The sequence below is a fragment of the Apus apus genome, chromosome 2, assembly GCF_020740795.1.
Source record: "Apus apus isolate bApuApu2 chromosome 2, bApuApu2.pri.cur, whole genome shotgun sequence".
In the NCBI taxonomy this organism is placed as follows: domain Eukaryota; kingdom Metazoa; phylum Chordata; class Aves; order Apodiformes; family Apodidae; genus Apus; species Apus apus.
Genome location: NC_067283.1, coordinates 141,536,931 through 141,563,839, shown reverse-complemented (window position 1 = coordinate 141,563,839; position 26,909 = coordinate 141,536,931). Strand labels below are relative to the sequence as shown.

The 26,909-nt window shown below is 40.6% G+C and overlaps 1 protein-coding gene across 3 annotated transcripts in view; it reads left to right on the top strand.

Moving 5' to 3' along the window:
* The first annotated feature begins 289 nt into the window (after positions 1-289).
* Positions 290-26,909, top strand: part of TRPS1 (transcriptional repressor GATA binding 1) — a 218,631-nt gene continuing 192,011 nt past the window's right edge. Inside the window, exon 1 of one of the 3 annotated variants that reach the window (XM_051609788.1) lies at positions 290-319. The gene's annotated coding sequence lies outside the window, so the exon portion shown is untranslated. Of the gene's footprint in view, positions 320-981; positions 1,057-26,909 lie in introns of those variants that run through there. The other 2 variants (XM_051609789.1, XM_051609787.1) reach the window with 2 other exon arrangements.

The following is a 26,909-nucleotide window of genomic DNA, read 5'->3' as shown; positions in this document are numbered from 1 at the left end:
GCGCTCCCAGGCCGCCGCCTCGCCGCCGGCGGGGCCGCCGCGCCGTGCCCCGGCCCGCGCCCCCCGCCCCGCCGCGCCCCCGCCCCCGCACCGCACCGCCCGCCGGCGGCCGGCGGGCCCGTCGCCCCCTCCCCGCCGAGCGGGGCCCAGGGGGGAGGCAGGGGCGCCGCGGCCACCCGCCCCCCCCCCCCCCCCTTCCCCGGCCACCGCCACATAATCCGCGTCCAACTCCGCCGGCAGCAGGAGACGGTTCATGGCTCATGCTGCGGCTCCACCATCTTCCAGGCTGCCGGGGCTGTTGCTGACGGTTAATCAACAGGTAAGTCGCGGGGGGGCGCGGGCGGGGGCGGCCCGGCGGCGGGGAGGGCGCCGCGGCCGGCGGGCCGGGAGGGGGCGGCGCGGCGGCGAGCGCTGGGGGGGCGCCGTGCGGGGCGGGGGCGCGGCACCCGCGGCGGCGCGGCGTGTGCCCGGAGCGGGGGGGAGGGGGGGCGGCGGTGCGCCCCCCTCCCCAAAAATACACCTCCCCCCAAAAAAACCCCAAACAACAAATAACAAAAGCGGGGGGTGGGCATAATCACAGGGAGCGGGGGGCTGCTCGGATTTCACAGGGTTTTTTTGGTGCATCTCCCCCCCCCCTCCCCTGCGCGCCCCCTTCCCCCCGCCGGTGGGTCAAAGCCATGTGTGATGGCTGGAAATTGGCGACTTCAAAACCGCGGTAGCCCCGCTGGAGTCGGGAGGGTCAAGTTCAGCGGCGGGCAGGGGGAGCAGCCCCCTGGCCCGCAGGCGGGGAGGGGAGCAGCGGCGGCGGCCGCGGGCTGTTGCGGCTCTGCCCTCCCCTCCGCGCCTCTCCGCGTTATCTCCGCGGCCGCCGATTCCCCGGCACCGGGGCGCTCCGGGGGGAGGGGAAGGGAGACGCGGGGGGTGGAAGTAGAAGACGAGCAAAGAGGGTTTGCATCCGATGAGCTGCAGTCGCACAGTCCTGCCGCTCCTGCCGCTGCTGGAAGTTTTAATGGAGATCATGACAAGCGGGGCACAGAGGCACCATCATGAAGAGTAGTAAGTTTGGGAAAAACTTTTTTTTTTTCCTTTTTTCCTTTTTTTTTTTTTTTTTTTTTTTTTTTTTTGGTCTTTTTTCCCTCCTTGCCCGGGGACACACCGGGGGAGGCCGCGTGCGGAGCTGTGCTGCGCCAGGAGGGGGGCTTGGGGTCCCTCCCGGTCACACCGGGGAAAAAGGCGACATGGTGGTGGTGGTTTTTTTTGTTTTGGTTTGGTTTTTTTGAAATCAGAGCGCAGAGAGACGTGAAACTTTTCCCTCTTAAAGGCGAAGCTCTTCTCTCAGCGCTGCGTCCCCACGGTCGGTTCTCCCTTGCCTGCCACAACTTTGTGGAGCGTCTCACTTTTCGCCCCCCTTTCTCTCGTCCTCGGGGGCTGCCGGCGGCGATCTGCTCCCCGCCGTAGTTATCCGCGTGTTTGCTTTTCGGACGGGAGGAATGAATGGAGGCGAGGCCGAGGATGCGCGGCGGTGGGCGCTGCGCTCTCGGGGCAGCCGGGGTGGCCCGGCCGGGGGGCGAGCGGTCGCAGGGCCGAGGCCAGGCAGGGTCCGTCTCGGGGTGCTGCCCGCGCCGCGCTGCCCTGGGACGCGAGCGGCACCTCAAGGGGAGTTGACATTTCGGGGGCTTTGTTGATCTGCCTCCCTGCTGCAAATCAAGGCGCTCAGACATCTCAGCACTCAGACGCTATTTCTAGCGGGCCCCGATAGCCTCCTTAATATTTTATCTTTTTTTTTTTTCCCTCCCCCCCCAGTCGGTTGTGTTTTCTATCTCCAAATGGCAAACTTCCCAAGTGCACTGACTGAGCTGTGGGGGTAAGTGATGAGTTGAAGTGGAGAAATGTCTCCCCTCCATCACTCCTTCCTCGGCCAGTGCGAGTACCTTGGCTGGCAGGGCTGGAGCCAGAGGCACCTCTGCACCCTGGGAGAACCGAGGCGACAGATCCCCTTCCGAAGGGGATATTTACATTCTAGTAAAAATAGTGTAAGCTATTACGCAGGACTATACTGCCTTCACTGCTTTTACAACACGCTGCGCATTTTGGATGTTGATGGAAACAAACAATAATTTAATACGCTTCAGGTTTTATTTAATTGAGCTCAGTAAGTCTCTCAAGGAACCATCAAACTTCTTTGCCATTCAGGCAGTCTTCTTCAGCTACGCAACTGAATCCTATGGATGTTGGTGGCATCATGTTACTTTCCTGTTGGTTTTAGGAAAAGTTGAACATTTTGAGAAGACTGCCAGAGTTAAAAATGCAAGGGGCAGCAAAGGAAAGTAGTGGTAAGAGCCAGTTCCTGACGTGGACAAAATGAGAATAAAAGTTACAGTAGTCTTCTGAACTGCAGTTTGTGTTTGCCTCATGTTCACAATATGTGTTTTAGGTTAGACAGCTCTCTCAGATATTCCACCAGAGTGACATTTAAAAAAAGCCCTCCAGTAAAGTAAGGATTTTAATTTTTTTTTTTTTTTTTTTTTTAAGTACTCTGGGTCTATGAGTAAATACAGGATTTGTTTGAGAACATCAACTATTTCCTGTAAATTGTGATGCTGACAAGACTGTCTGGAAATGATATCAACACTTTGAAATATTTTTTTTTTTTTTTTAACTTTTTAAACCACTGAATGGAAGTTTGTTAATAATGTGGTCAAACCAAACAAGTGGAACCTTTCTCTGCAGAGAGGAAAACAAAATATTTTTTTTTTTCCTTGAAAAATGTATACCTGCTTGAGGTTTGCCACATAGAATCAATAATCCATCAGTGCCCATATACAAGTTAATCCTCAGACTGTTTATTACAACAGAAGTCTGCTTCACCTTTTTAAAACAAGAGGGGTTGGATAGGAGGAGAGTAGTCCATAACCCACCCTGTTCTGTATGATTGTGGCTTTTTTTGTTACATGTAATAACTTCGCTGCTTGAAACTTTTCATATAAGTAGTCACAACAAAGTAAGTAAAGGGCAAAGTTGCATCAGCTTTTAAGTTTACATGTTTTGCCTGTGAACCTCTAAAACAGACTCTAAATAGTACTAGGCAATCTTGGCCTGTGAGAGTATGGCTTTATTTTTTTTTTTATTTCATAGTAATTTTAATAAAGGAAAAAAAAATGTAAATGACAACTTCAGAGATCTTAGACTCCTTTGGGCATCAAACACGATGCAGCCAGGTTATCCTCTGATATTTTTAATGCGTTTTTAGCATAATTTATCCAGCAGATTTGTGAGTTGCCTTATGTTTCTATTGGTGATCGAGAACATTCAGTATTATTTTATGAATCCCCAGCAGGGTTATTTTTCTATCATGTGTTGTCTGTTGTTTGTAGTAAACTTTTGTAGTACACACTATTATCATGCATGCTCTAGCTGTGTGTGAAGAATATTATTATTCACATATTGTGATTGTGCACTAATAACAGCATAGTGCTAATTCCTGTGTGTGGACTTGACTGTCTGTGAGATGCAATGGTTGCTTGTTAAATCTCTGTATTTCAATCATATTATATTTTAATGCTAGTTGACACATAGGGTTTTATATTTTCAAAGCATTGTGCAAACAATGACTAATTACTTTCTGTTCATGCGAATTACCTCTTCTAGCATTTTATCAGGCAGTTGCTTTGAAAGAAAACTACTTTACATTACAGTGTGAAGAGTTAAAAAATTAGCAAAGATGTTTAGGAAAAACCCAACATTTTAATTACAAACAGGCAACTTTGGGTATGTATTTAAATTTTTCTTTTTATGTGGAAGTTTTCTTCTAAGTTTGGGGGGTGTGTGTGCGTGAATATTTATGTCTCTTACAAACTCTTGACAATATTCTAATGTAATAATCTTAATAGAAACATTCTCAGGTCTTAACTGTAGCCACACTGGAAGTATGACTTTAATAAAGGTTTGTGGGTAACACCAAATATAACATTGTGAGAAAGTTTATGGTTAAATATTTTTGAGCAGGACAGGCTCGGAATCTGACAACCCTTTTTGTTAGGTGAAAGTAAAGTGGAAATAAATTACATTTTTAATACAGTTTCATTTAAAACAAATGGCCACCTGGTAGTAAAAGAATTGGCCTTGCACAGAAATATATTCTGATTAAGATACTCTTAACTGATGTGTAAAATGAAGCCATTCATTCAGCAAACTGACAACTTTCCAGTTGGTGTTTGCCCTTGCTTAATTTAGTTTCCTCAACACAACTAGTGAGGTCGTCTGGGTCTGGTTTTGGCAGTCCTGGGCGACAGTAAGTTCGGGCATTTTGTCCAAAATGTTATACCTCGTGAGTGAAAAAGCAATTGGTTAAAAAAAAAAATCAGGCAGGTATGAGAAGAAAAGAAAAAGATTCTTTTTTGTTTCTGAAACTTTCAAAAGTTCTTACCTAGTAAGAAAACAATGCTATTTTCAAATACTGGTGATTAATACTATAACCAGCATTGTCTGCACCCATCTATTGTATAAATACCATTGCCTGTTGACCTTTGGATACATTAATTACAACATATCTGGTCTAAGTTCTACTATTTTTGTCTGTCCAGAAGATAAATAAAAGTGCCCTTTCCAGTCCTCCTGGAGAAGAATAACTTTTTTCTGGGTACTGTCATGAATTATGGAGTTCTTTTTCCTACCTTGTGCCAATGAAGTTCTCTTTTGACTGTAAAAAGATAAGCCTGCATCCAGAGAGAGAATATTTGATTCCTTTAAGACTATTTTCACTTCAGTTTTTATGGGACATACACACTTTCTGGGCTTTGCTTTTTTTGGATTTTGTGTTTGCTAATTAAAAGAAAAACACATAATGAGTTATATCAGATGATGGGAAGGATTAAAGTACAATAACACCATTAAATAGTGAATGTTTACAAGGGCAAGACATGCAACTACATTTTCAGATAATGCTTATTTTTCACTTTTTTGATGTTTTGCACCTAATCAATAAAGGACCTTCCAAAATGTAGCTCCTTAGCCAGTTGTCTATGTGCCCAGAACATAAGAAATGCTGCTGGGGCAGGGGAACGCCGGGGGGAGAGAAGCGGTGGCGAATTATTGTGACTTCTTGTCATGCCGACCAAGGCTCAAACGAAATACAGAGCAATGGGAGAATAACTACCATGGTCTCGACTGTAGTCCCCAGTGGACATTTTGTCACACCCCAAAAGCATTGCACAACTGAGCACCATTCCACTTGATGTGTTGTCTGGAGTCAGAGGAGTCTCTGATTTGGCGTCATGGGGTTTAGAAGACTGTGATTTAGGTGAACTGGCATAGCTGCGTGTAAGAAACTTTGTTTAATAGCTTTCTATGTTTTATTCATGTTCTGTGCTATCGGTTTCTTATTTTCTAACACCTTTAAAGCGGTTATTTAAAATTTAATAGTAACGGCATTGGTTGAAATACATATACAATTTAATAGAAATTGCTAATCTTTCTATCAGTGATTTTTATTACGGTCCTGCCACATTAACTACAGAATCTTACTCTTGCTGCGGATCTCTGGACGTGGATGTAGAAAAGCTATAGAAACAATATTTTTCACTAAATTGCATAGCTGCCATGGGTGGCACTTCTGTAGGATGTGCCTACAGAACCCAGATGTTTCCATCCCGTAAAGTTCAGTGGAACTTTTCCAGGCTCGTAGGGGGATGCGTGTGAGTACAATAGCTACAATAGGATTATTTCTGCCTTGAAAATAGAATTATTTTGGATCACAAGGTTTAATCCTAATAGTAATTTTTACTTTGTTAGCTGCAGTGCACGCATGTCTAATTTCTTGTAAGTCTGCTTTCTTTCCAGTCTCAGATTATTTTTTTTTTAATTTCCCCCTTAAATTTATTTTAAAATATTTAATTTTTAAAATGTTACTAGCCCTTTAAAAACCTGTAATAAATGCTTTACAAGTGGCTAGACACCTTCCCTGGTGGTTTAATTTATACAAGCAGGAAACTTTCTCTCCTTCTTTCTCTCTCTCTTTCTTGTTTTCTTTAAACCAACTGACGTAATGCCAAACTTTGCTTTAAAAGAACAGACAGAAGTAATTGGTAGCTTTTAACTTTTAATAATGTTCTGGATTGGTTTTAGTGGCCAAACTGCCATTTTTTTAAAATTCAAGTAAAAACGGGCTTGTGGCCTGAGGAAGAAAGGCCCTGTTGATGCAGTTATTTTTATTCTTGTTTTTCAATCTGTTATTAAAAATCTTTCCTGCTGAGCTCTGCTGGATTTCTCCAATTGCTCTTTGTGATGGCTGGTGCATTTCAGGTTACGGTAACTCACACTGTTTTCTGATTTTTATTTATTTATTTATTTTCCCCATGGGCATTTTGAGATACTTTATCCTTTTTCATTTGTGTTTTTTGTTTTGTTTTGTTTTGTTTTGTTTTGTTTGATCCCCCTAACACCTCTTCTCTTGCCCAGCACCTGAAACCTTCTGTTGGAGAAACCATTTATTATGATTCAGAGAGGAATAATATGTTAAGCATACCTTGGCTGGCAGTTCAGTGAATATTATTTTCCTACTCTAAGTGTTTTACACCTGTTGTTGATGCTTATTTGGAAGATATTCACTGCCCGTTGCAGAAGACAGGAGAGGTTCTGTCTTGCAGAGAGCCACTTTCTGTGCACTCTCCACCCCATATTTTAAAGCTAAGCCAGATTTTAAAATATGTTTAGTAATAGTCTCTAGCAATCTGTATCTATTTGTATAAAGCTGATATTAAAAACATGAAAACCGAACAAAAGTTTATTTATTTATTTATTTATTTTTAAATTAACTACACTTAAGAAAATCCAGTCTGCTCTCTTTTCTTTCCTAATGTCTTTATTTTGATTAGAGTTTTCTGGCCTATTTCCTTAATTTCTCTTACCCGTCTGGGGTTTTGGACACAAGCAAACTTTCTACGGTAAAAGACAAAGTTGGGCAATAGACTTTCTTGACGAAGTTGACGTCAGGACGACTTCATAAGCTGGCAAGTAGGGGAATCGTTCAAAGACCAAGTTGGCTTGTGCCAGTTTTCCCTTCCTTTAGGGGAGGCACTCCACCCAGTAGGAGGTTACCCCACCCAATGTGGAGAGCTATAATTCAGTGGCAACACTTTAAATGTCAATCCTCCCTAGGGTTTAAGCCCCAGACTTGTCTTGCCTCAATCTTTATATTTAATCTGACATTGAATCTGTTGAAGTAACATCTCATCTTCATAAGCACTTTTTGGGCCTGATCCTGCAATTCTCATTCTTGAAAAATACTCATTGATGTCAGGGGGGACTTTTGAATTCAGGATTGGCCTCTGCTAGGTTTTGTGTGTCTGTGTCTATCTGTAAGTAAGATTGTGTCTACTTGATGAATATTGTATAATCCTTGTTATTGAAGATGAAATTGTAGAATACTTCTTCCTTTGTAGTCTTAAAAATCTAAAGAAGTCCTGGAGTCGCAAGTGAAGCATACCTATTTTTATGTAGTGTTTTCTCAGATGAACATTTGAGGTTTAAATTTCCAAGTCCAAAGATTTTAAGGCATTTCTGTCGTTTCTCTGCATTTCTCTATATTATCCTCTATAGACATATTTTTGAGTGCTGTGTTTGGCAATTTTTTCACCCCTAATGGAAAATGAACGTTGCAGCCTATAGCTTAGTGCCCGCAACAACTCTTGGGCTACTTGGATAATACTGAGAACACCCAAGTAAAAAATTTAGTTTTGGGGTATTCTCAAAGTCAGCATGTAATTTTTTATAGGTACATTTTATCACACTGTGGTGTCTGTTCTCAAGCATCATTTTCAGATCCCCCATTACATTTAGTGGGGTTGACAATGCAGGAGGGAATATATAAGTTGATATTGTAAAAATGTTACAGAAAAAGTACTGATGTGTTCATCTCACTGCATTTTGAAAAGATGCCAGCATTTTTAGTTTCCTAGTATATCTGGAAATAAAAAAGTCTGTAAAAATGATTTTAAAAATCATCAATGCACTTAGGTTTCTCAGCAAGATTTACTTAAACAATATGCTTCAGTTTTGCCCCAAACCATTTCAAGTCACCTCTGGTCCAAGAATGTACCAGTTCTTGGTTCCTGGAAGATTAAGTATGACAGCTTCTATTATATAATGAACAGCAGTATTGTTTGAACAAAGGTAACATATTTTGATTTGTGTATTTTTTTTTTTTGGCAGCTGGCACTAGTATAGGTCTAAAATGAGTGGTGATCTAACAGTGTAAATATCTGAATGTTCTTGAAACACACAGTATAGATGTAATGTGTTTAAATCATTGAATCGTTCTATATTATATAGAATGTGTATGTATGTGTATATACAAAGCTGTAAATGGTGTGTTCTGCTATCTGTAGCCTTCAAATGTGTATCCTTTGGGTATTCCTGACCTACTTCGAAAAGTCTGCAAGTCTAAAATACATACTGAAACTTAAAAATTAAATGTACAGCTTGGTGGTAAAAAAAAAAAAAAAGGTAAAAAAAAGCAGTAGGGGGAATTTGTGCTTGTAGTTAATTAAAAAAAAAAAAAAAAGTTTGCATACTCTGCTGAGACAGATACCTTGCAGATTGCTTTTGGATATCCCAGTGACTTTACTGGGATTATTCTAAAAAACAAATTCCCAACTGATCTATAAAAAGTTTGAAGTAGATACTGAAGTTAAGTATCGCCTAAAATTCCTATGTGCAGATGTGGTTTAATGTTTAATGGAAGTTAAATGAGTTAGGATAAAGCAATTTTCTTTGGGGGTAGAAGGTTTTCAGTGTTTCCAGAGTATGATTCTTTTTAACTTTCTCACTCACAGCTTTTCAAGCAAATGCTTTGAGTTATGTGGAACATCATTCAAAATGTACTATGCAGAAACGTTGCTTCATGAATTCTGTTAATGAAGACAACTCCAATTTCAGTTTCATAATCTGAACATAGTTTGCTTTTCTATTTAGCATTCTCATTTTTAGGTGTATTAAATGCAATCATCAGATATTCTCCAGCTGCAGTTACAGAGTATAAACCCAAAATGCAATACATGCTGATCAGTGATGAGCGTTCTCCTCCTGTATGCATAGATACAGACATGCACTCACACACAATTAATAAAGTAAACTTTGCCCCAAATACCTGAGGCAGAAGCTTGTGAAAATAGATTAGCCTTACATTGTGCCTTGCAGGTAAACAGTATCTGACTCTGCTAGAGAAATGAGAGAGGAGAGCTCCTGAGAGGAGGCTGCCTGCCCGTGCTGTCCTGGCACCCAGCTCTGGATGCGCGGGTCTGGGGGCTGTCGGTAAAAATCCCACATCCCCTTTCAGCTGTCAGAGTGGTAGGAAGGAAAGAAGAAGTAACTCAGGTCTCCCATCTACTATATGTGCTGTTTTCTCCCTGGGGCCTGCTACAGACATTGTAAATTTATGCCATCTAGTTAGTCTTCTTCCATGTTCTTCAGATCTGGAGTTTTCTTTAGAACTAAACTCCTATTTGCATGTTACATCTACCACAGGAAAAAAAATATATATAATGGATTAAATTAATCTTGTAATAGCTGTTTGAGCATACTATAGGAATGTAAATAATTTTGTGGCATTGTGCTCATATTTCCAGTCTTATGGGGGGGTAAGATCAGAAGTTATCAACAACATATATCTGAGTCATTCAGCTACAATAAATCTTCTAACAAATACCCACCCTTTGCACACCCAGAGATATTCTCCAAGACTGTTGAAATTCTGCACACACCTTTATCTTACATGTAAGTCCATACGCAATGAACAGCAAATGTATCTTCAACTACATTTAGATAGTATGTTAGGCTACAGCAGCAGCAACTGAAGTAGCCCATAGACAAAAGTTTGATTGTCACTTGACTGCTGCTGGCTCTGGGGCCCTCGACGTTGTCTCCTTGGAAAAAATCCTGAGGAATCATTAATTGAAAAGAAATATGCGGGTATGGCTCTGACTCCAGCTCTGCCACAGTTCAGGATATAAACCACTATGCATTTCATCTATATCAGGTCAGAAGTGATCATGCATAATCCACTTTTATCTAGGTATCATTCTGTCATATGTAAGGTATGTTCTGCCTTGTTGTCTCTCTTGCTCTGCCTCTGAGTCTCTCCCTCCTGCATATTGGTCTCTCCGGTTGCTATATGCACATACATATATTCTAAAAATGCATCTGTGTTGCATGTATTTTTTTTTTTTTTTACGAAAACACCAGTGTTTTTATTGTTCTTTCTCTGAGCCCTTAATGAGTTTAAAGAATTTAATGTGACTTAATGAGGGTTCTTATTCTATTTCTGACACAGAGACTAATGAGGGAAAAGTAGAACAAATTGAAAACCAACTTTTACTTGTGGTTAGTTTCATGATGTCACCAAATGCAGGATATTACAACTCCTGGAAAAGTTTACAAATCTAGGCAAGAATCCATTTTGCATCACTGCCCTTCAGTTGTTTACGACATTAAGTTTGCTAGTAAGAAAACAAAGTGTAGTGTAACTTGATTTTTTTTTTTTTTAATGTTTGGGCTAGTTGATTTTTAGGCAAATTATTTTTGTTAATGCAAATCTAACCTGCTTTTCTTGGCAACGTGGATGAAACTTAGATGCAACCAAAGACTGATTTAATCCCTCCAATTATGGCCCTGACCTACCCTTGTATTTGCAAGGGACAAAACTTCTGGTAACTTCATCTGCAGTAAGATCTGATCCTCATGGGGAAACTTCTTAATTATGTTGCAGTTTACTGAGAGGGAATTGTGGTTTTGGGGGATCCATGTCACGCTTTCTTATAGTTTGCTACTTTAAAGCAGTTTTCCTGGACTGAGGACCCAGTAACATTTTTAAGGCTCCTTCTTTCATTTCTGCTGCCTTGCTAAGGATGGTCAAGCTGTCTTTCCCTGCACGAAGCTGCCCTTTAGTGTGAGCCCAGTTTGATATGTCACCTTTAAAAGTGATTATTTTAGTTTGAAAACAGTTTACTTCCCAAAGACTTAAGAAAATAAATTAGGTTTAGGTGGTGCACCTGCTTCTTAGCCCTGCTGCTACTCACTGGCTGTTTCATGGCCTTGCTTTCTTCTTGTTCCTTACCAACTACTGTCTTCAAGGCTTGTAGGAATAGCAGCGAAGTGACTGAAACTCCAGTATTACACATCTATCCATGTAAGCAGGCTATAATGCCCTCATAAAGCTGTTTGCCATGCCCTGGGCATCAGGGTATTTTTGAGAGGCTGAGCGAAGCAGTGATTTTCTTTGTCCACACAGTGTGCTTTGGATATAACCAAACTGTAAAAAGTTGCAGCATACTAAATAAAATGGTTTTCTATGCCACCTGATATTTTTTTCCAGCAATTGTTAGTATCTTTAAGAATATCAGATAGAATGGTGTGATTGCTTAGATTGACTTTAAACCTTGGCTCTTTTGCTGTTGCTTAACATATCATGTCTGAACTGTGATGGATTTTATTGTTTGCATTTTGTTTTCTTGCAATTAGTTGTTGGTTTCATGTTTTTGACTGCAGCATGAGATAATTCAAATAAATTAATAAGAATTTGAATTGGAAATAGAGGCATTTTAAAGCAACTTCTGTGAGCATTATCATGCAAACCGAAAAACAGAGTAAGCTGGTTGGTTTTTATGTATGCATGTATGTGTGTTTGTGGTTTGTTTTTTTCTTAATGAAGGTTTTAATAATTTGGTACTTCAGCAAACATGAGTATATTCTGATATTTCTCACAGATGGCAGGTCTGAGCCTATAGCTTTTAGCTAGACAGTTTTGTTACATTGTATGGATTCTAGAGCTGAAAAACTGTTTTCTGGAATTTAAAAACCATTGGAAAGTAAGATTTATTGGGCCTTAAATACCCCAGTGGTGCAAATTTATTTGGTGTTCATGGCAGTTTCAGCTTAACTTTCCTTAGAGATATGCTGTGGTACTGCATTATCTAAGGAACATTTAAAAAGGATTTGTCTAGGTTTTGGGGTTTTGTTTTGTTTGTTTTCTTCAGTAGTTTCTTTTTTTTTTTTTTTTGTGCATCCAAAAATCTTTAGTAACAAAAATGACCTGGCAGCTATGCTGAACCTTCTGGTGAAAAGCACTTTACATGAATGGAACAAAATTAAGAATCTTGAAAAGCTGACATTTTAAAGACTTTCTTTTCAGTAATGGAGTGTGACAGTGGCTAGTTGTCAATGAGAATGAGCTTAAAAAATAGTCAAAGGAGAAAGAAAAAGCAGCTGTGGAATTTATTTTACTGGATGAAAGGAGACTCATGGTTAAGCAAGCTTTACCTTCTTGGGTTTTCAGAATTTATTGCCCAAAAGACACATGCCTGAATACAAAGAGTACTGGAATATGATAAAATCCTCTATGACGTGAAGTGCTCTTACTGTATATGAATACAATTTATTTATCTTTTCTCTCCAGCAAACTGTGACTTCCTGTGTCTTGTCAGAAGGAATTTGAGATGAAACCTTAGCAGAGTAAAGCTGCCATAAACCCTGCACTCCTCAGCTGTAGCTGTGCGAAGTGCGATACCATTCTTGGTAGTTTTCACTGAGCTACTGTGCTGCTTTCAGTCGGGAATAGGACTGCAGTGACTTTACTTTTGTAGAAAAGGTACATTTTCTTAGAAAATGCCCTATCTGAAAGAAGGAAGGGCAAGAAGGAGAGTGGCGAGAATACACTGATATATGAGCTGAGATTATAGATGTTACAGTGCCATTTATTGTAGGATACTACAGAAAAATCACATTGGGACTAAAGTTCCTTTGGATTACCATGCAGTATTTATTGCCATTTTCCTGTGTTTTCCCTGGTTAGGTTCTAATCCTTCAGTGTCTGGAGCTGCATGGAGTTAAGAATTTGTCCATTCAGAGAGGGAGACTTTGCCAGCTATGGGATTTTGGTATTTCAAGACCTGTATTTATTTATTCCCTCCCTAAAATGTCCCAGAGTGAGGGGCTGAGACTGGAAGGCAGAGATGGGGGTTTGTTAAGCTGAGGGAATAGCAGGAGCATGTATCTGCTCAGTAAATAGTATTTAGTGATTACTGTTTACTGTCAAGCAGATTAATGCAGTTGTGTTTCTGTGAAGCAACCCGCATACAGCCAGTGCGAAGGAATGAATCAAAGTTGTGTGCAATTCTGAGGTGACTAAAAAGATGGGCTTGTGACATACTTCCAGCAAAAGCCATTTTCAGTTGCCTGGTGCCCTCTCCAAACACTATAATTTTGTGAGTGACACATTTGATTATGAGCAGCCATCAAAATGCTTATAAGCATCTGGTTTGAAAGAAGTACGTGCTTGAATTAAATATTTGCAGGTCAGAGAAACTGTTGATTTGTTCTTTTAATTTGTTCTTCAGCTTCCTGCTCTTTTTAAGTTTGTTCGATAGTCACTAGATTTTGGAGTTTATTTAAAAGAGATTATAAAGTACATGCTTTTGCATTCCTTACTTGGGCAGAGCTTCCATTTGCTTTGCTTGGGAGAGTTGGTCTGAGCAAGAGCTGCTGCCTGCTTTTGCCTTGATACGGAGAGGATGTGGTTAGTATAGGGGTCCCTTCATCCTCAAAGCTCCCTTACTCTGATGAGCTCTTTGCTTCCTGGTGCAGAGATTTTCAATCCCTTTTTCAGTCCATTCTGTCATGTTTTAGTGAACAGTATGAACTGTTTTATTACAGCTGGCAGTGAGGAAAAGGAACGTAATCTGGGCACATCTCACCTCTGCGTTAGGGGAAATACGGTATAAGAAGTCTCTGCCGAGCTTGCCTGGTAATTCTTTGGTTATCATCTTCTCATGATGGAATACGCACGTAATAAAAACACAGAAGTTAATGTTTACTTTTTGGATGCTTTATCGTCAAGCAGAGAGAACTGACAGTTTCATGGTTAAGTGCCTAAAGTTGTTTTTGGCTTTGCAGTTGTTGAATTAATCACTGCAAAGCTAACTAATTGTGTACCTTTTTAAGCCTGCCCCCCCCCTTTCGTTAATGAAAGGGAGATATTTTACTGTTTTTGACTTCGGAGTTGGGTTATCCCATTAACTGTTAGTAGCAAGCTCTTCAGCTTTTACTTTCTTGAATTATCTCAGGCATTATTCTTCTAACAGATGGTGAATTTACTTAACTGATCCAGTTATTTATGGCTTTCAGTGCCCATGCTAGAGAATGGGCAGAGGCATTTTTAAACACTTCAAAAAATTATATAGAAAATGCTGGCTCCTTAATTTTGAGTTTACAGATGTTACTATTGCTGCTGTTTCGATTTTTGAGACATTATATTGGTGTTTTACTGAGATGTTTTTTATCCAGAATTTAGGGTTTCAAGGGATTTTTTTTTCCATTTTTTTCCTCTCCTTAAATGTTGGACATAGGCAAAAAGGACAAGGATCTCATCTTCATAGCGTGCTGTGCATCAGGGTCGATAAAACCACAGGCTAGTTAGTCCCTCTTTTAAAAAAAGATGAAAAAGTCCTTGTGAAGATTTAACTTTTTTTCTGGCAACATTTTCATAGAAATTTATTATGGCAAAGACAGAATCAAAGGATGAATGGACAAAGTTGGGATTTTTGCCATTTAGTGTTTTTTTTTTTTCTTTTCTTTTTTTTTTCTGAGGCTGTGTAAAGCTGCTTTTTTTGTTGTTGTTTAAATAAAAAATTAATGTAGAATACAGTGTTTCCCACAAGAGCACCTTCACAGATTTAGCATAAAGAAGGTACATTTTAATTCAAAGGCACTGCTACATTTCTTAAGGCTTTGAAAGCAGTAATCCAACAGGTATATAAAGCTGTAATGATAAATATTATGATTATTTCTATCTATTGTTGTTAAAATACATTATCTTAGTGTGTTTTCAGATGAATGCTATTTATTTAAGATATCCAGTTTGCCCTGCATGTTGAGTAAGTCGTGGCTTCTCTGTTTGCTGCTTTTTTTTTTTTCTTTTGGTCAACCAGCTCATTTCAATTAATAAACAAAGGTTTCAGTTCAAGAACTTTTTAGAATAAAAAAAAAATAGTAATAATTGCAGTTGCGAGTTTTGTGTGTATAACTAACCTAACAAGTCTGTGCATTGTATGGGAGAGGCTCTAGTGATATTATTTATCTTAGGGTCCGCATTATTTAAGGTTGGACTAATGACAGTGAATCATGCACACTGTATATTCATGTAGTCCACTTTCGGCACTATATAAATAGTATTGTAAATACACACCTGCAAAGTGTCTGCAGTGCTATGGTCATCACACAGTGTCCCTCTGTGCTCTCCTAAGTACATATCTCTGCATGTATCACATCTTGCTAACCAAGGCAGCATACTGCCGCTGCTGTTTGTCTCGAGGAGGTGTCTATAGAATGAACACTATGAAACGAAAATTTTGGGATGGCTTTATGCAGAACACATGGGTGTACTGTTATTTGGTCTTCTAATAGCCACTCTGTCCTTTTCCCTGTGCAGGGCTAGCCACACAAGATGAGCTGGTTGTCAATCTGAAATGTAGGCTGGTCCTCTGGGCAGAAGACAAGGTGTGACTGAAGTCAGCAGGAGGTTTCTCAGCTTTCCCGGAGGGGAATGTAGTGAAGGGCTAGTCAGAAAAAGCCATTATTTCTATCAAAACTCTAAAAACGTGGTGACTACACTAGCAGCAGGTTCTTTAATTTTCATCTGCCTCAGTAACAAGGCTCTTGTCCTAAACTTACTTCCTAAACTTCCCTTTATTTTAGCAACCAAGTGCTGTCAGTTCCCCTGATGTGTTTGCATGCACAGAGTCAGGGTAGCCCAAAATCTAAGTACATGGTGATGGGGAGCTGCTGTAGCTGAGGCCCTTTCCCTGTGCCGCGTCTTGCAGCCCGTTCAAGGCTGGGGAAGGAAATCTGGGCTGCTTGTAAGGCCCGATCCTTCCATGGAGCTGGAGAGGCTGCTGGCACAAGCCTGACCAGTGCATCCCTGGATCACCTTTGCAGAGGTGGCTCTTGGCCCTGAGCGGTGCCTGCTCCTCTGTGGTGGCCCTGTCATGTCCTTTGGATGACTGAGGCTGGCTCCATCCCAGAGATGCTCCTTTGGGTTTGCCGGTGGCAGCTACTGCATGTCCAGGAGAGTGGCTGGGACCTGGATGCTGGGGTGCTTGTTGGATGTGCCGGGGGGGGGGGGCAAGCGCTGGATTTGGGGACCCCTGTCCCATCTGCAGTAGGGGATGCAGGTGGACCCCGTGCTCCAGGCCACAGCTGCTGATGGTGGCTCCATGGCCCTGAGGAGGGATGGGAGCCCCTCTCTAGCACCTGGAATGGCAGAGGACAGGAGAAACAGGGATCTCCTAAAAGGAGAGTTGTTTTTTTTTTTTCTCACCCCTGTTCTTTATTCATAAACCTAATGCAGTTCCACAATTCCCAGACATGTAAAGCTGCAGGGCTTTTTTTGTTTTGTTTAAATCTTTCTGAACCAGCCAAATTTTTGGGGTTGGCACGAGGTGCAGCCAGTACCCATGGCCTTCCAGGGCTTGCTTGGTCTAGAAGTCTGCAGATGTTTTCTGCTGGATCTGGCTCTTAATGAACAAAAAAGGATTTTGGCATGCTTATTTATTTAGTTATTTTCAAGGGGAAAATGTGGTTTAAAATGTTGATAATTATGTTGTACGTGAACTACTCAGACTTTATGTGACTGTATGGGAAAATGAATGCTCATCAATTAAAAATTTTTTTCTTTATTCATGAAACATTCATATTTAAAGTGATCTGTCTTTTTTTTTCTCCTTAATGAAAGCAGGGTTTGAGGAGTATTACAAATAATTATTTTTTTTAATTACATACAGTTCTGCATCAGAGTTCTTGACGATGGCCCACTGTGATCCTCTGGTGAAAATAACCAGGGTTTTTCAAAAGCTTTTTAATTATCCATTCTCACTGCTCCTCTCTTCACAATATATGCATGATAACTGAAAAAAGAAAAAAGAAAATATTCCAGGAGGGATCCACCTACAGGTGTGGGTAGGTCAAGCACATACTTCTCATTCAAAATGATTATTTTTCTTTTCCAGCCGTCAGGTAGTACTTGCCACCCAGCTCGCATGCTTTTACAGAGGGAATACTTATCAGAAAGCTGCAGTGCATTTTAATCAAGGTTCCCAGAGTATTTTACAAACAGTAATTGCCTCTTAAGGACAGGATGAAGTATTATACCCATTGTACTGATGGGTGAGCCAAGGCACAAGGAATCTAAATAACTGCAGTGTTCAAGTGAGCCAGTGGCAAAAGTGTAAACAGAGCTACGGAGCCTTCACTCCTCGTGCTGCTAAGATACCTCCCCCTCCACCTTCCAGTTTTTATTAAAACTGAAAATTTTCAGAGATTGACTCTTTTCTTACGTGCTGTACTTGCTCTGAAATTGAGGTAAACCTGCGTGGGAATGTGCTTTTGACTTATGTGTTTGTGAACTGTGAAGGCCTGTGTGGCAGGACTTCATTTATTTGCTGCTGCCCTCTGTGGCTCCTGAAGGCTACTGGATCATCCCCAAAATAGCTCCTGTTGTTTTTTACTGATGTATCACCACATCGTGAGTGACAGAAATAATTCCACTCTTCAGCACAACAGTTCACTCGCTAAATGATTCCACAGCATGATACATGCTCTGTCTTGTATTTAATTATTTTGTAATTATCAAAGCAGTAATGATGTTGTGCGTTAAAAGTGTATAGATCAATAAAAACCACTCAAAATTGTGAAGAAGCACTGACAAGCTAGGAGCCCAGCCGTTCTTCGGATGTTAAGTTTCCATTTTTCTGAAATTTTTGAATTATTTTTAAAAAGAACTTAAGAAAAAAAAGGATTTTAAGTTCTTACTGTTTGTTCACAACGGATGATGATCACACATACATTCTCACTGGTTTGTGAGAGGCAATTTAAGTGCTAATGAAAGTTTGTATTGGAGTGGTCCCTGAGAATATGATCATTGTTACAAATTTATTAACACCATGAAAGATTTCCTGTACTAAAAAGTCTGCCAGCAAATGTCATAATCCTGAGTGGGCAGAGCCATGTGGTAGGTTTGACTGAGCCCCTTTGACAATTATATAATTTATTTAACTGCCTATCTTTAGAAGCTGGGAGGCTAACCTTCAGTTTCAGAGGCATGCCGAAACTCTCGCACACTGCATGCACTGCGAGGGCAATCGAATACCAGAGAGCTCGCTTGGGCTTTAACTACTAAATAATGTGGTTGCACATGACACAACAAGAACAGAGGTATAATCCTGCCCTGTGAAGCAGGTCACATGTTTCATGTTCTCTCTCTAATGTATGCAAAGTAGCTGCTTAAATCATTATGAGTGTGTAAATCAACTTCTTCATAAACAATACCATCAAGGTACAGTCAGGCAACATGTCTCTTGTGGGTTGACTGGAGCTGGAATTTCTTTCAGACATTGAGGAGGTACGTCAATGCATGTAAGGCAGATTCATCTGTTGCTGCAGTGTGATCTCTGCAATGTTTTGGATTTCTATTGCTAAGGCTGTCTGCAACATGAAGTGCAGTGAAAGGAGGAGGATGTGAATGAGACAAATGCAACCTATATGATCTGGGGCTTCCATGAAAAATTTGCTCCTTCTTTTTCCTCTGGCTTTGTAAGTCACGCAACAGGTATCCATTTATTTCTTTGTTTAAGTTTAGCAAGTATTAAGCGCTCCTGTTACTATGTATGGTCTACATTTGGGGAGGAAAAAAATTGAGCAGTGTGTTAGACTCGTATCTTCTGTTTTAGCCATCATTTCCCTATATAGATTATGATTCTGTTTTTTTCTGTGTGTCTTTAACATGCCCACGTACTTTCTGTAACTCCTAAGTAACACTCTACAACTCTTCTTTGCAGTCCTCAAAGCTGAGTAGTTAAATGGTGAGTGAAACTGAAAGCGAGACCTAATCTTGTTAAGAACCTTGCTGTACTTCTGGATACAGTATAAATATGTGCCATTATTATTCCTGCTAATAGTAATTATTGGAGTTTGTGTTTGGTTTTGTTTGTTTGTTGGTTTGGTTTTTTGTTTGTTTGTTTGTTTTTTTGGGGGGTTGTTTTTGTGTTTTTTTTTTCCTTTTTTTTGTGGGGTGGAGAGAGGTAGGTGCACTGTATAGTCATCTCCCCACCCCCAAATGTTGTATGTTGAATTACTTTAAATGGTTGTTTGGGATGCCCTTATTAGGGTGAATCACGTTTTTAATGTCTGCTTTAAACACGTGTGAGTTCATAGTAAGACAATGGAAGCCCTTGTACATTTGCTGTCATGTAGCATTTATTCAGCGTGTAAAATGCCACTGGTTTATAAATACAGATGGACTTTCTATGCAGAAAACCTCTCCCTCAAATGTATAAGGGCCAGATAGTTTTGGTTAAAAAGTGAATGCCAAGATGGTAACTCCATAAAGGCAGCATATGGTCCTTTTGCCCTGAGGTGCTGGCTCTCAATTAGAATTAGAATTACAACTTAGAAGAAGTAGCAGTGACATGGGACAATGGTAGATGTACTGCATCTAAATAAAGATTCTGACAGCAGTCTGTAAGCGCTACTGAAACATCCCTTTTCCTACTTCCTATATCTATGCTGTGTCCTTTAGTGGTGGGAAGAAAAACACAACCAGCACTCATCAACTTTCAGCACATGTGGAAACAAAGCTAAAAGAGCAGGGGCATCCCCAATGCATTGGCAATTTGCTAAGCGCCTGAGGGCTGCATCTCATTTGCATTAAAAGTGCGTCGATTGCTCCTGCCTTTATCTTGGCTACGGGGACGTGGCTAGTGGAGGCAACAGGGTCCAATATGGCTCGTTTTACCTGGATCCAAGTGGTTTGGATCTGGCTGGAGAGCCTCATGACGGGACATGCCGTCGCCCAGGGGGCCGTGGCGCAGCTGCCAGGCTGCATGGCGCGTTTCCCGCCCGGGCTGCCAAGCGCAACCGCTCCCGGCCTGGTCCTGCTCAGCCCTGGCACCTTGACGCCTTCCAAGTGCGGCTGGGTTATGGAGCCCACCTTTGATAGTTAGCGTACTGTTAAAAGCTACATGGCTGGTTTCCGCCAGTGCTTTTCCAGGCCTGGATGAAGCACTCGTCGGCGGTGCGGGGAGGCTGCCCGCTCTCTTTGTGGGGCTCTGCAGAGGGTTGGATCAATCAGTGCCCCTGCACAGAAACCGCCCTCCCCCCTCCCCCCCCCCTTTTTTTTTTTTTTTTTTTTTAACCACTTTAGCAATGAGACGAAAGAGAAAAAAAAAAAAAGGAAAAAAAAACCCGCACACAAACCAAGCTTGTGCCTTTTCAGTAGAGATAACTGTTATCTCTTATAAAAGTCTACATAAGTGTAAGTAATTGCCTGCACTTGGCTCTGGTACAGTGGAAAAGCTGTGATCAGCAAACTTTTATTGTACTGTGCATGTAAGGGGAAGTTATCGGATGATATAGGGACGGGTTGGCTTTAATGCCTGTACTTCTGTCTCCCCTGCCTTATATACGCTTCTTTGCAAGTCGTTAAAGACTTAATAGTGCCTTATACTACACTGACCTAGAGCGTTTTCCTGGGATCACGCCTAAAAAATAAAATAACAAAAAAAGGGAAAGAAGCACAAACCCAGCTGTACTGCTCTATCAGTTCGGCTTCCTTAGATCAGTGTTTAAGTTTTGGGTCTGTGCCGTGAACGAGCATCACCGCTGATCGCCGGCCGCGGGGCACAGCGCGGCAGCGGACGAGCCCCGCCGCTCTGTCCGCTGTCGGGGGGGAGACCCGGGGCTTCCCCTTCCCGCCCGCATCTCGGCACCCCCCAGCAGCACGTCTGGCCAGGGCTGAAAGGACTGCGTGTGTCTGTGTGTCGGGGGTGCGGGGCTGCGGGTCACGTTTGCAGTCGCATGCAGCTTTACGGCGCGTAGCTGCCTGCTTCGTGCGTTTGTGTGTGTGTGTCTCCGTGTCCGAGTGCCAGCGCTGGCGGCCTTATCGCAGGAAGTGTTGCGGAAAGCAGTTGCTCCCTCTCTCTCTGCCCGGTTCCCAGAACGCGGTGATTAACGACTCTTCCCCCCGCTCTGTCACTCAAGTGCTGGGCAGAAAACAGCAGTCACTGCTGTCCCACTCTGGCTTCGGGACTATCCTCTCTGTCTCTCTCTTTTTTTTTTTTTATTTTTTTTTTTTAATTGTCCTAACTAAACTTATATAGAGCCCTTAGAATGTGTACAGTTGTTTTTTGTGCTTTTTTTTTTCCTTGACCTTTCTTTCTGAACACCTTCATATTTATATGCATACATATACGATACGTATTTGTGATTTATATCGTAAATACATGCATTAAAAATAGTACGTGTGTTTGTATATATGAAGTCCAAAATTCTGTTCCACAGTCTGCAGTGATAAGCCTGACTTAAAGCAAGTAAAGCTTTTCCTGTTCATAGGCTGGTCCTTTCTAGGACACCTTTGGAAATGGCTTTGTTGACCTCCCTTTCTAGGTACTTGATTATAAAGAGCATGTGAGTCTGGTCAGTTTGCTTTGAAAAAAACAAAACCATAAACAACAAACCAAACCAAACAATCTAGATTGAGAGGGAAGTATGAGGATGAATTAGTATTTTTTCATACAATCATCTTCAAATTGTCTGATGACATTTCATGGAAAAATCCTGTCTCAGACTGGTATTTTTCACTTGTACTATGAAAAACTCATAGAATGGAGATCTTAAGATACTTGCATGCTAAGATACTGTGTATTATCTCAATATATAGGATGAGTATTCCAAGAAGTCCAGAGACTACCATTCCCTTTGGAAAATTAATCCTTTAATATATTAGTTTCCAAATTGTTGTCTGCAGACACACATAATCATGGTATGATCCTGGTCTGCAGTATCATATCATCCATTTAGGTTTTTTAATTAAAAGTTTGATGTGAAAGCTACATAGTTATTCCCTGTTGCATTTGAAGTTTGACAAGGGTCCATGATCCAAAATTGCAGGAACATTTGTTGAGGAGAATTATGGTTCTAGATCATTACATTTTTCTTTCATTTTGTGCTGTATTTTTTTTTTTCTGTCCTTTCAAACATGATTAAAACCAATGAGAAAGGAAGTATTTGAAGTGATTTGCAAAGTTATTTGATTTTTATAAAATTGTGTGCTGTGATGTGCTCCATATGCCAAACTGCAGACAGACTTTCGGTTTATAAATTAAGTACCCTTTTTTGTTCTGGTTTAAGCCCATTGAGACTTCTGCCAGTTAGGTTTTTCTCTTCTGTGATCATCATGCGTAATGGTCTGGTGTTGCAGGTACTTGCAGGAGCATAGCGAAACTGGTAGCATCATGTATGTGGTTTGATTTTTAATGTGTAGCATATTAAAGCATATTTTCTATCCCTAAAGATGTTACATGAAACTACTGCAGTATACATTAAAACAGTCACTGAACTCCTAAAAAATCTAAAATTAATAACAAAGGTACATAATAATTAATGCTTAGGGAAAAACATAATTTAAAAAATAGAAAAAATCCATATTTTATATAAAAAAATAAATATTTGCCATTTAATAATGAGACTTCCAGATTTAGATCTGTGTTACAGTCTAAATCTACACATCTTGATGTTCTGTTTAATTGTGTTTATTTACCTATTTGCTGCCAAAGTTTTAAGTAAAGTCACGCCACGGTCCTGGTGGAAATGGCTAGCTGAACACCTGGAACCAGTTTGTGGAAGTGATTAAACTGGCTTTTGCCAGAAGCTTCCTCTGCTGGTGCAGTGACACTATTTTCTCCATTTTGCATTCTGCTCAGTGACTCTCATTTTCAAAACTAAGATTACCAGGAGCTGGGGAAAAAAAAAGGCAAAAGACGGCTTATTGTCCTTTTCCATTCTATGGATGAAAATAGTGTGAGATGATGAAATCTGTTACATCTAGAATGTGATAAACCAAAACAATTGGATGAGCAATTTTACAGTGAACAAATCACATGTGTATTTCTTTGTTTAAATTAGTTTTAAATGCAAAACAGGTTTTGTAAATGCCTTTTTTTTTTTTTTTTTCCTTGTATATCTCGGGCATGATTGAACTGATGAGCAATACTTTAAAGAGGTTTTTAACGATCTTTAATTTAATTTCAGCTTTCATAAACCATAAAAAACTTATTATCTAGTAAATATGAAATATGGAATTAAATCTGTAATACGTATCAACATAAAAACTTGTAAACATGAAAGATTATGTGGAGCTGTGTAACTGCTTGATTAAGTACATAAAGATACAATATATACAAGTTACTATTCAAAGGAGGGCTCCTTCCTTTGATAAAACAACTGCATTTAGTTACTGCTGACATATTTTAATAATTATTTCCTGAGTTGTCACTTTTCAGAAATACAATGAAAATAATTTCTTTTAATCTCATTGTATGTATATGTTGAAGTTTTGGCCTACCAATTTTTAAATCATTAAAACTAGTGATGTAGAACTTGCTGTGATTAAAGTCTATATGTAACTGTGTAAATAACCATGACAGCAAATAGAGCGATGAATTTGAAATATGTCATGTACCTGTTCCTCTTTGCTTTTTGAGGAATTTGGCATAAACCCGTATTATTTCGTTAAATCAGTATTGTGTTGCATTTACTGGATGATGTGCAGCAGAAATGCTAAGTGCTTTTTTTCAGATGATGTAAATCTCCTAGTTGGGGTATTATATTAAGACAAATTGATAGTATCTTCCTCCTTCCTGATTCTGAAATTCTGAGCAGATTTTGGCTTCTGATCCTCAAATTTTAGGATGTGCAGAGAGTCAGAGAAAATTATTTATGTAACATGAATGAAAATGTCGGTGAGTACTGAGTCCAGCCTGGAGCTCTTAATATCTTGAGCAAAGGCTGTGGAAATAAGGATGTATTTTCATATTCATTATTTACAGAGCATTGAGAAAATAGGACCAAATCTAGAAGACCTGTTGTAATTAATCATGGTTATTGCTGGAATAAAATCCATCTCTGACTTCTCCAGTTTCTTGCAATAGAGGCTGGAAGATACTATTGGACCGAATGACCAAAACTTTGTACTCAGTCTATCCATGGGATAAAACAGTGTTAGTTGAAGACCCTGGACTACCGAAAAAAAGTATTCAGCTGGGCACTATTAGAAGAAAATAACATGAAGTTGTCACAGCTGTGTCCTTTTAAGGTCAACACCAAAAAGACTTGTCAAGTTGATGAGGGAGATGACTTACTGATGCAACCTAGGGCAAAAGAGATAAGCCATAAAAATAGCGTTACATTTCTATTTGATAGAGTGACTTCTCCTGACAGCTTACAGAGAGAACTGAGCAAAAAATGCACTGAATTACTTACTGTGACAGTGAAGCTGATAAATCAGATGGAAATTTGTGCCAATTCCGCAGGGTTTTGGAAGTCTGCATTTTTCTGGTTTTAACAGAGACTTTATGTAAATTGTTCAAAATACACCAGAACTTTATTTTACTGAAATGAAACTCCCTGCGCTACTGGGTAAAAAATAAACAACCTGGTAGTTAATTTCTAATAGTGTTGTTCTTTATTAGTAACATTCAGATGTGGACATGAGGAAAAAAAATTCTTAGACTTCTGGCATGCAGAAGAGAAAAACATGCCAAAGATAGGATTTCCTCCTTAGAAGGAGATTCCCAGGTGGAAGGGGAATATATCACTTGGTGTGGATCAGTTCACCACCCTTACATCTGCCTTCTGTATGGAATGGCCCATTTTTGTTTGCATTCTAAATATGTTTATAGTCAATGTGAACTAATAATTGCTTTTCTAGCCTGAACTGTGTAACACCAAATTCCACCTAGAGTGTAGTTTCTGCTGTGTAATATGAAAGCTGAATATTGTTAGCATATCTTTAAGAAGTATAGTTTCAAAGCATTTTAATGACAAGGAAGGCATTACAGTCTTCACCTTCATGTTATTTAATGAATCAGTTTGCTTCCAATAATGATTTTACTTTTCTGAAGACAGCACTTCAATTTCCTGGCAGATGAAGTTATTTTCTCATTAAATATATATCTTTTTTTAAGTCTCTTTAACCACTCCCTTCTTTATGGTGTGGCTTATTTTCATTCACCCACACCATTTCTGATGGTTTAGCTTTCCTCATACACTGGCATGGAGGGCTGCAGACATGCAGGAGCCTGGTTGCATGGGTGGGCGGCCATTCCTGGGCTGCACACAGCCTTCTCACGGACAGGCAGACGAGATGTACGGCTTCTGGCCAAGAACCCTCAGTTTGGTGAAAGGCCTACTAGTGCTTTTGGGTTGGGGAGCAGGTAATGGTTTGATTTAGACTCAGTTGGAAGTTTTTCAGCTGTTTGACCCTGTGGTGTGCATGGAACTAGCGCTAGTACAGTTCCAGTGTTGGCTGAATTTGCAAAGAAAGATATGGAGATGGGAGCTGGGCTGGAAATGTGCTCAGGAATGGTCTCCAGAGGAGAAGTGAGCTTTTCTAATCCATGCCTGAGCTGCCACTGAAAGGGACAGTCCAACCAGCCTCCTGCCATGCCCAGGGCACCAGCAGGGCATTTTTGGCCAGAGCATGGGTGCAGGCATAGGGCAGGGCCTGGGCAGGCCAGCAGTGGGTGAAGGGAAGGGCAGGGCTCCTTCAGGGCCATCATGACTTAAGCCTTTCATGAAGTTGCATCCTTAGATCCTGGCTGCTGGATCCACATGTGGCACCCTCACTTGACTTGGTGACAACTCTGCTCCCACTGCGAAATGTCACCCAGCTTTACTTTGAACTCTGTCAAGGTTCTCTCTCCTTCACGCTCTACCTACTTGTGTGGAAAATCTTGAATCTCCACAGTATTCACAAGGAGAGGCAAAAACTCCAATATATTACCAGGGGGAAAAAAAAGCTTCATTGCATATGTCAGGCAGAACTAAGATGCAGGAAAGGCCTGCAAAATTGTGGATTATGGAAGAGCCCTGGTTATAGCAAATAGTATGTACTGTAAACAAATACATGTTTAAACTCATTCCAGTGTAGCGTAAGGAAGAAAGGCAATAATAGTGTATCATGCTATTGTGGCAAAAGAAGAAACATAGAGCAAATGGTCTGGTGTTTACACAGCTAAACCAAAATAATGTGTGAAGGTTGGTCAGGCCCAAATGAACCCCTTAAAAAGCTTTTTAGGAATTGTAAGGGTTGCGTTGGTCAGTTTGACCACATTAGGCTTCTCTGCTTAGCTATCTGTTGCCATCTTTGTTTTTGCATTGTGAATTATGTGAAAACAGGGGTGTTGCAACAAGCTAGGGAGATGGGGTTGCTCCAAGAATGAGCAAGGAAGTGGGTAGCATTCTGTCCCCATTGAATCAGAAAAGAAGTTTCCATTTTCTTCATTAGAGAGAACAGCAGGCATCGCCTTTTATCAGTTTGGTTTCATCCAAATAGATTAAAATCTGTTGAAAATGACAACATTCAGAATTTTATCAAGTGTTTTGTCTTGCCAAAAAAAAAAAAGTTATGGTTTTATCTTCTTTTGATGACTAGCAAGGTATAGTCACAAGCTGCCTGCCCTCATTCTAGATGCATCATATCTGCAAATCTCTGTCTCACTCACACTTTGTGTACCATTTACTGAAAGTAACTTTATATAGTGTTGTTTTATTTATTTATTTTCTTTTTTTCACTGTTAAACATAACTCTGTTTTAGTTGTGCAAAGCAGTGTGGCCAACCCTGGGTACGTCTTGTGAACCTATGCAGAGGACTTCTCATCGCCTTTCTAATGACTAAACTACCTTCAAAATACAAAAAGTGCTGTATGAACCCTGTTTGAATTATGTCACAGTCACACATAAATTACTCGTAGGACAGACAGTAGGGGTGGAAGTGGCTTCTTTTTGACAAAAGCTTTGGTACTGGTAA